This window comes from Saccopteryx leptura, chromosome 8 (genome assembly GCF_036850995.1).
Source record: "Saccopteryx leptura isolate mSacLep1 chromosome 8, mSacLep1_pri_phased_curated, whole genome shotgun sequence".
Lineage (NCBI taxonomy): Eukaryota > Metazoa > Chordata > Mammalia > Chiroptera > Emballonuridae > Saccopteryx > Saccopteryx leptura.
In genome coordinates this window covers 60,939,371-60,951,458 of record NC_089510.1, presented here as the reverse complement: position 1 = coordinate 60,951,458, position 12,088 = coordinate 60,939,371, and the positions used below count along the sequence as shown (strand labels likewise).

At 39.3% G+C, this 12,088-nt stretch overlaps 1 protein-coding gene and 1 pseudogene across 3 annotated transcripts in view; both read right to left on the bottom strand.

The window, feature by feature from the left end:
- The window catches only part of FGF12 (fibroblast growth factor 12), a 614,102-nt gene that overhangs the window by 286,025 nt on the left and 315,989 nt on the right, over positions 1-12,088 (bottom strand). The window lies entirely within an intron of this gene.
- LOC136379758 (small ribosomal subunit protein eS4, X isoform-like) lies at positions 6,171-7,021 on the bottom strand (annotated as a pseudogene).

Below are 12,088 nucleotides of genomic sequence, written 5' to 3'. Positions count from 1 at the left end.
AGCGCTTTTGATGGTTCATACACAGGGCGAGAACCTTTATATACTTCATGGTCTTCCATAAGGTTGAGAGTTAGCTCTCGTATCTCTAAATACTGCAGGAGGACATAGTAGCTCATCATATGGCATCACAGACTTCTGTAACAATAATGCATAACAATAATATGAATATGAAAAAGAGCAATTGCTATCAGGAATCTACACTGTGTTTGAGTAAGGAGAAAGGAAACTATGCACAGTGTTCCTGTCTCAGACGTGGGATGACTGCACAGCAAAAATCCAAGGATCGTAATCAGAACCATTATTACCAGTGAATGAGAACGTGCCCTGGCAGGCCTGCCTGTGGAAGAGCTCTATGGAGGAGCTGGTTAATATTTTATGATGATGTATCAGAGGAAGAATTCCAATAATACCTCAAAGTTGGCCTTTTTGTGATTTCACAGACTAGATGTGACAAGTGTAATACCAGTTAGGAGTCACTCAGAAGCTTAGCAATTTAAGATTCAAATAAACTGAAAGTATGTTTAGTCACATTGTTAGATGATGAGACATCCAAGAATGTCTCTCTCTCTCTTTTTTTTTTTTTTTAACTTAAGGGAAGGAAAATGGCTTATTAATAAACTAATTCAGAAAGCCAAGTTCTGCTTAAGTAATCTTTTATAGTAGATTTGATTTTATGTCTTACTTCATTTTTTCAATAAATCAGTAGAGTTATTTTCAATAAGTAGAATAACAAAACAGAAATTGCATGACTCATTTTCTGTAACTGAAAGTGCCAAAAACATAAGTATTTATGAAAAGCAAAGGGAAAAACAATCCAAATCAGTGTAATAGAATTTCAACTACAAAAAGTGAATTGTTATATTAGAGGGTATCAGAATATATAGTGTATTTTACAGAAAATATGTGAAGTTATAGAAATAGACATATCTTAATTATTTTCTAGTGAAATATAATGATATGTTAGATATTATACTAGATTTTGAAAGGCCTAAAATTAAAAATCACTCACTAAAAAGAAATCAATCTATTAAGGGAGAGAGATGAATTTCAAACATGTAATTTCAATAATATGATAAATGGAATAAGATTTGGAGATGAAGGGACTACAGAAGAAAAGTAAAGATTAAAAAATTAATACATTACTGTTTTAAAGATATCAAAAATTTATTTACTATATTTTTCAGACATTTCACATTTTTGAAAGCAACTTGCTATATATTGTCAGACTGTGAAATACTACATAAATAAGTACTCAATTTTGGAAAAATATAAAAAAAATTCAAGTTTTTTAAAATGAAACACAAAAAAGATGAAAAATAAAATGAGCAGAAACTTTTACTCATATCTTAGGAAATATAGAGCAGTGTCAAACTGTTGTCAATTATTTCCAGATATTGATATCTGTGATACCTACTTATTATTAAAAACTCAAATTAGAAGGAAACAAAGATAACCAACAAAAAAAAGAATAATCTTATACTGAAACATAATTGAATGTCTAATAAATAGGAAAAAACTTAATTTAAGAATATATATTCCACACTTTTCCTCTGAGGTCTGGGACCATCCGGATGGAGGAATTCTTCCAGGAGAAGGTTGGGAACTGCTTACCTATCTTTTAATATTATTCCTTCAGCATGAGAACTTCCTCCTTCCTAATCCTAGACTTTAAAAAGGAGACTAAGCTTTCTTAGTGCTTAACCTGTAATTGACTTCATAAAGTGAAAAGAACCAAATAACAAACATGCTGGGACATGCAACCACCCAGTTTCCCATCGCAATCCACTTGTTCATGTGCTTACCACCTACATTTACTCCTAATGTAATCCTTCTCGTGGTCCCCAGCCTGGCTCTAATAAGGCACTCGGTGTGGGGGCTGTGGATAAATGCCCCAAGTAAGAGAGCAGGATAAAGGGATGGAGAGAACAAGGTGTTAGGAAATTAGAGCCATTTTTAAGCCATTAAAAGGTGCTTTTGTATGCAAGTAGAAAACTACAAAGTTTTTTTCTGGGAACTAACATGATACTATGCATGTTTTTAAAAAATCTCTGTACAGAGAATGATCAGGGGTTCTAGAAAAGAGGTTGAGACACCAGGTGGAAGAGTTAAACATACCAGGTTGTCACAACAAGCCCCTAAATCTTGGCAGTGACAGGTGGCACAGGAAAAAGATAATATGAAACTAAGAACATTAGTTCATACGATGTTAGTGACTATACCTGATTCATATTTTTATCCTTTATAGTTCCCAGAAAGTCCTCAGTTAGTGTCTGATGAATAAACGAAGAAATAAAACTTTGCAGAGATCAAATCGTGAGGTGCATGACTGAATCTGATGAATTGGGCTTGCATGAGCACAAAGAGGACAAGAGGAACCACTGTCCCGGGACTAGTAAATGTACAGCTCTTCTTATATTAGTGCACAGACTCTAATGGTGACATTGTGAACAAACTTGTACTCAAAACTCTTAAAATGAAGCATAGAAAACCTTTGAGCATATAGTTTGCATTCTGTGAAATCTACCTGTGAAAGGGCCTCAATCAATTTAGATGAGTCTAGACCAGAGATTTTTCAACCGCCGGTCTGCCAGAAAGTCTGTGCCAGTTCGCGAACGAGTTAACCACGCTGATGTTGTATGAAGATTAAAGACTCAATGATCTTAGTCAAACTCACGTAGCCTCAGGGTGATTTCGGCCTTAGTGGTCCCCTTAATAATTCTATTTTCATTGGTCCCCAAGCATAAAAAGGTTGAAAACTACTGATCTAGACCAACTGGAGACTTAATTTAGAATGCAGGCAGAAACCTCTCAGAAAAAATCCTAAGAGTGTAGTTAACATTAAAAAAATAAGAAAATTCCTACTGTGAAAGTATAAAGTTCTTTTCTCAAAACACATATAAACAGCTGTTGCAAGAACCGTTAAGCAAATATTACTGTGCAGAGGGATAAAGTGGCCTGCTAACACCCTCACAGAAACTCTACACTAGACCAACGGTGTTTTACTCTGGATTTATCAGCTCAAACCCGGATTATTATGTTTGATTCCAAGAAAGCCCCTCTACAGTGAAACTGACAAATTAGAGCTTGTCCAGAGGCAGATAATCAGGACCACCAGCACACCCGCCAAATACCATGCGATTTTAGATGCTATACATCCTTTTGAGGTGCTATAACTCCTAAAAGTTACTTTGTGTTAGACTTCAAATTCAGGGAGTGGACCAAGCTTATTTTTAGGAAAATAACATGGTTAATGCTTCATAGATAAAATTTCCCTATGTATTAATTTAATTAATTTCCCTATGTATACTGTAACCATATTGCACAGATAAAAAACCCTATACTTTACCATATCTCCACTGTTTAGTTTTAAATTTGTGTGAAATACATTTCATATTAGCTTATTTAGATATAATTCTTTAATTTTCACTCAATATCACATGATTACTTTTGCTGTCTATTCTGTCTTGTTCTCTTGAGGCTGCACTAGTAAATAAATAGAACAATATAGGGTTCCACCACCATCTTATTAAATTATGTCAGTGCTGATGTTCAAACTTATGTAATAGTCTAACTTGAATACACAATGAAGTGTTAAAAATAAATACAAGAAAAATTTTAAAACAGTCAATTTGTATTCAATTAAATTAATGGATTTAAGAAAAAGTAAAGAATATAGGAGAAGTTAACAAAATATATTTCAGGATTTTTTTGTTATTCCATTTAATACAGATATCGAATATCCTAGAATTTCATATCCAAAATATTATTAAGCTATTTTCTTATATCTGACATACCGATGTCTTGGAATCCAACCACTTTTCCTTTATAAGTTTTAACACCAGAAACATACATCAAGAATGATAAAGCTGAAAGGAATCTCAGAAACCATCTTATATAAGCCCTTTATTCTGAAAATGAGAAAATTATACTGAAGAGCAGAAAAGGGACTTCCCCAAGGTCAAAAAGACTGCTTTCAAGTTATTTCTATAACACTATGTTACCCGAGACTGAATCAAACACCTTGTTTATTCATATCTTCTTAAGAAAACGGGTGGGTTTCAAAGCCAGCAAAAGAATAAATACAGAAGATTGTAGTATACACTGAAGACTTACTTAATGCTGCTATCAATAACTTCACGACTAAGAGAAGAGGAAAGAAGAAAAGCCAATGAGGTAATAAAGAGTTGACAGAAAAAAGCTTTTTCATTAGACCCAATCAATACTGTATTCCCCCATCACTTAGATCTTTACCTAGGAAAGTGCAACCAGAGTGAATATGTTCCCTCAAGGGTATTTAACACTAAAATGACTTGTTGGCTTCAACTGTAAATGTAAGGGCCAGTCATGACTGGATCTGAAATCAATGGCAAAGATTCTCTCTCATTAACCCAATGTTAAGAAACCAAAGCCAGTCAAAATAGAAATGGGCCCTTTACTACATTGGCTACAGCACTCACTTCCTCTTGCTTTCTGGGGCAAAGACTTGAATTAATAAAAAGATGATCCCTCTTTTAGTATTCCCATAGAAACTGTCCCCTTTATGAGTAGTTACTCTGCTGAGAAAGAAAAAAGGATGTACTGAGTGACACAGGGCTGGCAACTGGAAGTTAGGTTGGAGAGGAAGGGAATATGAGATTCTAAATATTTATTGAGTAGCTATATTTCAAATAAAAATGTATTGATATTTCTGCACTTTAATATCAAATGAAAGTAAATTAATATTAGCCTAATATACAAATTCCTTTTCTTGCTCAGCATGTTCACAGTTGTGCAGAAATTCCCTTGGAGCCTGACTAGTACTGATGTCATGAGCACATCAGTCACCAACAGAATTCATTTCATTTTGATGAGTTATTTCTGACCACCTACTATGCAGAGAGCATCAAAATGATAGGGTCCTCTTCCCACAGGAACTCACACTCCAAAGGCAAAAACACGTACTTATACAGTAACTACAAGACAAGACAGATGGAATTGCAGACATTATAGTTACAAGGCCAAATGAGGCCTGGGGCAAGCAGAGGTTGATTCTACTTGGGAGTTGCTGGGAAGATGTAGCAGAAGAGCTGGGAGTTGAGCTGGCCTTCAGATAACGCACAGGCGGGACTACAGCATGTTTTTTTTGTTTGTTTGTTTTTGTTTTTTTTCTCTTTTCTGAAGCTGGAAACGGGGAGAGACAGTCAGACAGACTCCTGCATGCGCCCGACCGGGATCTACCCGGCACGCCCACCAGGGGCCACGCTCTGCCCACCAGGGGGCGATGCTCTGCTGGGACCAGAGCCACTCTAGCGCCTGAGGCAGAGGCCAAGGAGCCATCCCCAGCGCCCGGGCCATCTTTGCTCCAATGGAGCCTTGGCTGCGGGAGGGGAAGAGAGAGACAGAGAGGAAGGAGGGGAGGGGGGGGTGGAAAAGCAAATGGGCGCTTCTCCTATGTGCCCTGGCTGGGAATCGAACCTGGGTCCCCCCGCACACCAGGCCGACGCTCTACCGCTGAGCCAACTGGCCAGGGCCTACAGCATGTTTTTTAAAAGAGGGGCTGTGTCTGGGTAAGTAAAAGAGGTGGAGAGGTTAATGGCATCCCTGGGGGAAACAACTATAAATGGGAGGAAGTGAAATGGATAAATGCAGTGAATGTCCTATAAAGGTTAACAGGGTCGGGGGTGGCTAGAGTGCTGTGTGTGTTGGAGGGGGGCGGGGTATGGAGGAAAAAGTTTTCATTGTGCATCTTATTCATGTGGATTACGTATATGTATAAAATAAAATAGCCTGCTCCCAGCCAGGCCTTAAATCCACACATACATTTTTAAAAGACAACTTGTAGCTAACATTTTTTAATTAAAGAATTATTATTTATCTTGAAATAGACATTAAAAGAGAAGCTGTCCAAAAGAACATAGCAGAACTACAACTTGGAATGCAATAATACAAATCCTAGCCAGAGTTAACAAATCTTAATTACTATATATACTGCCCCACAGGAAAGAAAGCAGGGACTTCCTCATTATTGCTGTATCCTGTTCTCAAGCACATGACAAATATTTAATAGGTATCAGGGGCAATAGAACTTGACTTTATATATTTATTTATTCATTCATTCATTCATTCATTCACGCTGTATTATCTTTAATTAAATGCAAAGACCCTTCCAATCATGACACCTAGAGCTCATTTCACCCACAGCTCTGTTCGACCACCAGTCTCCTGTCACGCTCTTTAGCAATGATAAGGTGGATACCCTTTCTATGGAGAAGGGAAGCCCACAGTTTGTTGTCTTGATCAATAACGAAAAATGTTGGAAAGCAGGGTGGCCACACTGTAGCCATTGGCATCTTTCACACGCACTACATCAAAGGAACCAGTCTCTCTGTTGGTGGTCATGCCAATTCTTCCCAGGTAAGGACCTCCGGTCACCATACATAGGTTACCAGTGTCAAACTTGGTGAAATCAGTAATTCTGCCAGTCTGCAAGTGAATGTGAATGGTGTCTTTCACCTTGATGAGGGGATCCGGATAGTGGATGGTGCAAGCATCGTGGGTTACCAGACGAGGGATTCCTTCTGATCCCACACAGACCTTCCTCACTTTGCACAGCTTGTACTGACCTCCTCAGGGGTCATACAATGAACAGCAATGCGATCCATGGTGTCACAATCAGACAGGGAAGTTCTCGACAGTCTCTTTCTTCCCTTTTTTATTGAATTTGTTGGGGTGACACAGGCTAACAAAATTATACAGGTTTCAAGTGTACAATTTCTGCTGATGACATCCATAAAACCAGCAGGGCACGTTATATTGTTTCAGACCTTGCTATCAATCTTAATAAGCTTCAGGTCTTCTTTACTTCATCTTCTGTTGGAGCATACTTAAGTCTGTTTCTTGGGAAAATGATGAGAGAGAGACATTCTCTCAGACTGTGGGGACTGCTAGATGGCCAAGGAGCAAACACACCAGTCGGTTTATCAAGCATCTAATGCTTTGGAGCTGCTACATGCTTCGGAGGCCTCTTGGGACCACGAGCCATGGTTGAACTAGGCACAGAAAGAGGTTACTATGGGTAATTAAAAGGAATAACCCACATTTAAATTGATCAAGACCAGGAATGGGTGAATAGCTCTTGCTACCATCATCTCGCAGTGTCCCTCAGGAGACAGCTGTGGCAGAGCAGTAAGGTGCTGGCTTTTGTGAGTTTCAGTGTTTGCCCTGACCTTTCACAGCTGAATAACCTACCTTACCGCTTTGAAGTCTCAGTTCCCTGAGTTTTCCAATTCAAACCTGTCACGGTGACAATGACTACTTGGAATAGCACACCTGCTGTTCCTCACACGGGCACTTGTCGCGACAACAATGACTACTCGGAGACCAGATGAAACACTCCAAGGGGCCACGGGGAGGCAACAGCCTCAATCCACAGACAAGAACTGAGGCCTCGTCCCCAGCCTTACTCAGATATTTATTAGCCAGTACAAATAACTCAAGGAAGCAGTTTTCAGGGGGTGAAGTAAAGGACAAGGAACATGCTGACTCCTAATCTCTGTTCTGAGAGCCTAAACATGTTCTGTGTTGCTAAATCGTTGCTAAATCTTATCTTGCTGTTTTGCTGTTTCCAGCACGCACTGTTTTCAGTACAGGTCAGTGAGGCCTCTGGACTCTCGATCGCTCAGGGTTTTCACCCTTGGGTACCTCAGTTTCTGATTGTTCACCCTAACTCTGCATGTCTTCATATTCCTACACAAACCCACCAGCACATTGTCATAAACCCTACTCAGTGGACTTTCTAAGGCTGGTGTCACAGATACTCATCCTCAAGTGCAGATATGTAATGGCATGAGGCAAAGTCTCAGTGCCAATTCTAACAAGAATCTAAATCAAAATTTCAGTCTGTATTCAAATAATGGATTAAGAGCATTGCTATTAAGAAGCCTATTGCTCTCTAGACTCTCCAGCCTCACCGGCCTCACCCACCAGCTCCATGGAAACAAGCTTTACACTGAATGTGGTTGCTTAGCATGAGAAAGACAGTGGACATGACTGTGGTTAAGGTGAAAATAACAAAGCCAAGGAGCCCCATTTTCAGGTGCCCAACCAAGACAGTGGTTTCATAAACAGAACCATAATGAATGGTATGCTAACTCAAGAAGCTGTGCAGTAAGCCAGAAAGGCAGCTCACGATCACCTCAAAGAAGAGAATTTTGTATAAACACTAGAAAAGCATTCTTGTAAACCGAATCTCCCTTTTGGTTCTGCTTTCCTTGTGGCCTGTAGGTGGGCAGAGAGGAATACACAGACCTCTCAAGATACCATTGCTGCAGAATGTGGAGGCAGCCCAGCCAAGATGCTGACAACTACTTTACTTAGCAAAAGCTGTAAAGGACCATAGTCTGGCCACAAGACCTGTTGGGGAAAGACAAGTGCAGCAAAGAGGCAAACAGAAACGCCCTCTACTGTTCTGAAAGGGAAGTACATCTTCTCCAATATCTCAGTGTAATGTCCCACAAGAGGACTACAGAGGAAGCCTGGGTTTCTATCAACATGGTTTCCTTTCCTAGAATCCTGAGCTTCTGGACCATCACTTCATATGCTACTCACCCATCACCTCATGGCTACACTCTGGTTGCAAAACTCCACAGCAGTCCTCCTTTAAAAAATTAAACAAACAACACCACAGCTTTAACTGGCTCCATGGTGAGAAACTTCAGTTTCATTGGAATTGGAGCTTTTTATTATTTTCCATCATTTTGTATTAATTACTCAGACATCAACCTCTTCCTGTTCTAGCCTCTTTAGGGGATTTCAGTTGGCTCTCCTTTCTTAAAGTCTTCTCCCCAATATAACATCACAAATGAGATGGATATTATATGGACAACTCAGCTAGAAATATTTGTTTAAAAACAGAATCTGACACTTATTCTAACACAGCAATATGAATAAGGATCCCTGCTTTTAGTACTTACTTAAATGTTTTCCCTGGTTCTTAATTATTTGAGAAGTAGTAGCTAATTCTAGGGCACTGAGGGTAGAATGTGTCATCTTTTGAATTCCTCAAATTAAAATACAACATTAAATCACCACTAGCAATAAAAACATGTCTTGTACACATTTTTATTTATTTTTATAATAAATTGAACAATCTCACTGTTTTTCCTCTCCTGAATCTCTTACACACACTTCATTTCAATCCCTTTTTTTACCTTAGGAAAAAAAAAATGTCTAAAACACTAAAGTATGCTGGACTTAATTATGATTACTTGAAGAAAAAGAATAAGCCTAACCTGAGGTAAAAAGAAACAAAGACTGATATTTTAGACAAAATATGTTTCAGAGCACATTGCTTTAAACCGTGTAATTAAACCATGGAATGCAGTTAGGAACATCCTAAATAGCAAACTCGGAAAAATTGTTATGCTTCCTGTGTAAGTACGAAGCAGGAAGCAGATGAGTGTCTCATGTCCCTAGTCATAAGTGTTTCTGGAAAAAGGGGGTATTTAATGACTTTTCATGCTAAAAAGTCCCTTGGATACCCTTAATACAGTTTATCTATTTTTCATAGAAAGAAACTGAGGTCCATTTCCAGTGAGGGCAGAGTGTAAAAAAAATAAAAGAGAGAGAAACTAGGAAAAACAAGCCTGAGTTCAAACCCAGAATCTACTTTGAACTAATCTTGTAATCTTGAGAGGCTCTTGAGACTTTGCACGCGTACTAGATTTCAGCATCCTAATGTGAAAACTGGAGACACTAACTTGAGATTCATCTTCAAGGCTAGCTATAAAACTAAGATTCAGCGAGTTGGCTTGTCATTTCCTCATTTATTCAATAGTGACGGAGGAACTGCAGGGATGCAAGCAGGATGCTAAGCGCAGAGAATCGAGTGAGGAACAGGGCATGCATGGGTCCTGTCCTTCGGAACCAGCCTGCTAATCAGGGAGATGAGGTGCGTAGGCATATCACATAATGTGGTTCAGGTTTTGGACATCAGTAAACACTTAAGAGATTCAACAATAAGCAAAAGGAAGGAATCACCATTATAATTAAAATTGGTTTACACAGTTTCTAGGCATCTTGAATATGTTCCTTGGAATCATTATTTTTTGTTTAAGGGCCACAAGGTAGGAAATGATGGGACTGAAATAGTCAGTGTTTCTCAGCCCTGGCTGCGGATGAGAATTACCTAGGGGATTAAAAATCAAACAAACCTGATCACTGATGTTGGAGCTCCCAAGTAGACACACTAAATTGAATGTCCTGGGTATGTGGTATTAGCACATTTTGGAAACTAACAGGTGATATCATTTTGCAGCTGGGCGGGATACTGTTCTCCTATATAATCTCTAAATTAAAGCATTTCATGATTCAAACACAGGTCCATTTTGTCCCGTGTCATTTTTTTCCCCTAAGAAACCAAATTTGGTCTTAGACCTTACATACCTAAAAAGTCATTAAGAAACGACAGTGTATTCTTAAATTCCAATTAAGAGGCATTACAAAAGTATGGTTTAAAGCAGGGAGCCAGGGGATGTATAAATACCACAAATTGATCAAATGACTAACCATAGGCAGACAAATAAGGACTTTATTTAATGTTTGTCTTTTCAAATTGACTTAATTATACAAAGACCAATGAACCAGGTCCAAACTCAAGAAGAAATCATCTAGGTGACACACATAGGAAAATCATATTCAGGATATAGTCAGGACTGAAACAGGTCAAATGTCGTTAAAAGCTTAGTAGATACCAAATATTTTGTTTCAATTTTAAAAGATTAGAAAAACTATTAAGGTTTTCTACTTTCCTTAATATTTTTCTCTTCCTAAAAATTCTCACTGGATTGGCCCTGGCCAGTTGGCTCAGTGGTAGAGCGTCAGCCTGGTGTGCGGAAGTCCCAGGTTCAATTCCCAGCCAGGGCACACAGGAGAAGCGCCCATCTGCTTCTCCACCCCTCCCCCTCTCCTTCCTCTCTGTCTCTCTCTTCCCCTCCCACAGCGAGGCTCCATTGGAGCAAGGATGGCCTGGGTGCTGGGGATGGCTCTGTGGCCTCTGCCACAGGCGCTAGAATGGCTCTGGACGCAACAGAGAGAGGCCCCGGAGGGGCAGGACATCACCCCCTGGTGGACGTGCCGGGTGGATCCTGGTCAGGCGCATGCGGGAGTCTGTCTGACTGCCTCCCCGTTTCCAGCTTTGGAAAAATGAGAAAAACAATTCTCACTGGATTGCCCTTGTAAGGCAAGAGCCCTGGCTCAATGGAGGAGGGTGAGCACTCTAGAACAGAAGTCCCCAAACTTTTTACACAGGGGGCCAGTTCACTGTCCCTCAGACTGTTGGAGGGCCAGACTATAAAAAAACTATGAACAAATCCCTATGCACACTGCACATATCTTATTTTAAAGTAAAAAAACAAAACAGGAACAAATACAGTATTTAAAATAAAGAACAAGTAAATTTAAATCAACAAACTGACCAGTATTTCAATGGGAACTATGGGCCTGCTTTTGACTAATGAGATGGTCAATGTGCTCCTCTCACTGACCACCAATGAAAGAGGTGCCCCTTCCAGAAGTGCGGGCTGTAGTTTGGAGACCCCTGTTCTAGAATGTTTCCTTGAGATTTCAAGAATAAAGCTGATGGCCTTATACGGAAGGGTATTCAGGATCCTCATCATATTGTAAAACTATTAAACAATAAATAATATCATTACTCATTTTTTTACCATAGCATTTTACAGTGCTTCGTAGTTTGGGAATTATATTATCTGACCCAGATCAACCCTGCTTCTCCCCAAGCTCCCTTCCATCTTGGCAAAGTCACCACTCACTACTGAACTGCTCAGCCAGGAATTAGCCAGGCACCTACCTCTCTTGATTTATATCTACCTATTACAGGTTCTACTCATTCCAATTCCCCCGATTCTTTCCATATCCGTGGCCACTGCCAAAATGTTTCATGTCAACATCATCTGTAGTCTAAATCAGTGGTGCTCAACCTCTATGGTCTCAGGATCCTTTATACGCCTAAAAACCATAGAGTACTCTCCAAAGAGCTTTTGTTTATGTGTTTTATATCTCCCATTGTTTACTGTGTTTAGAAATTACAATG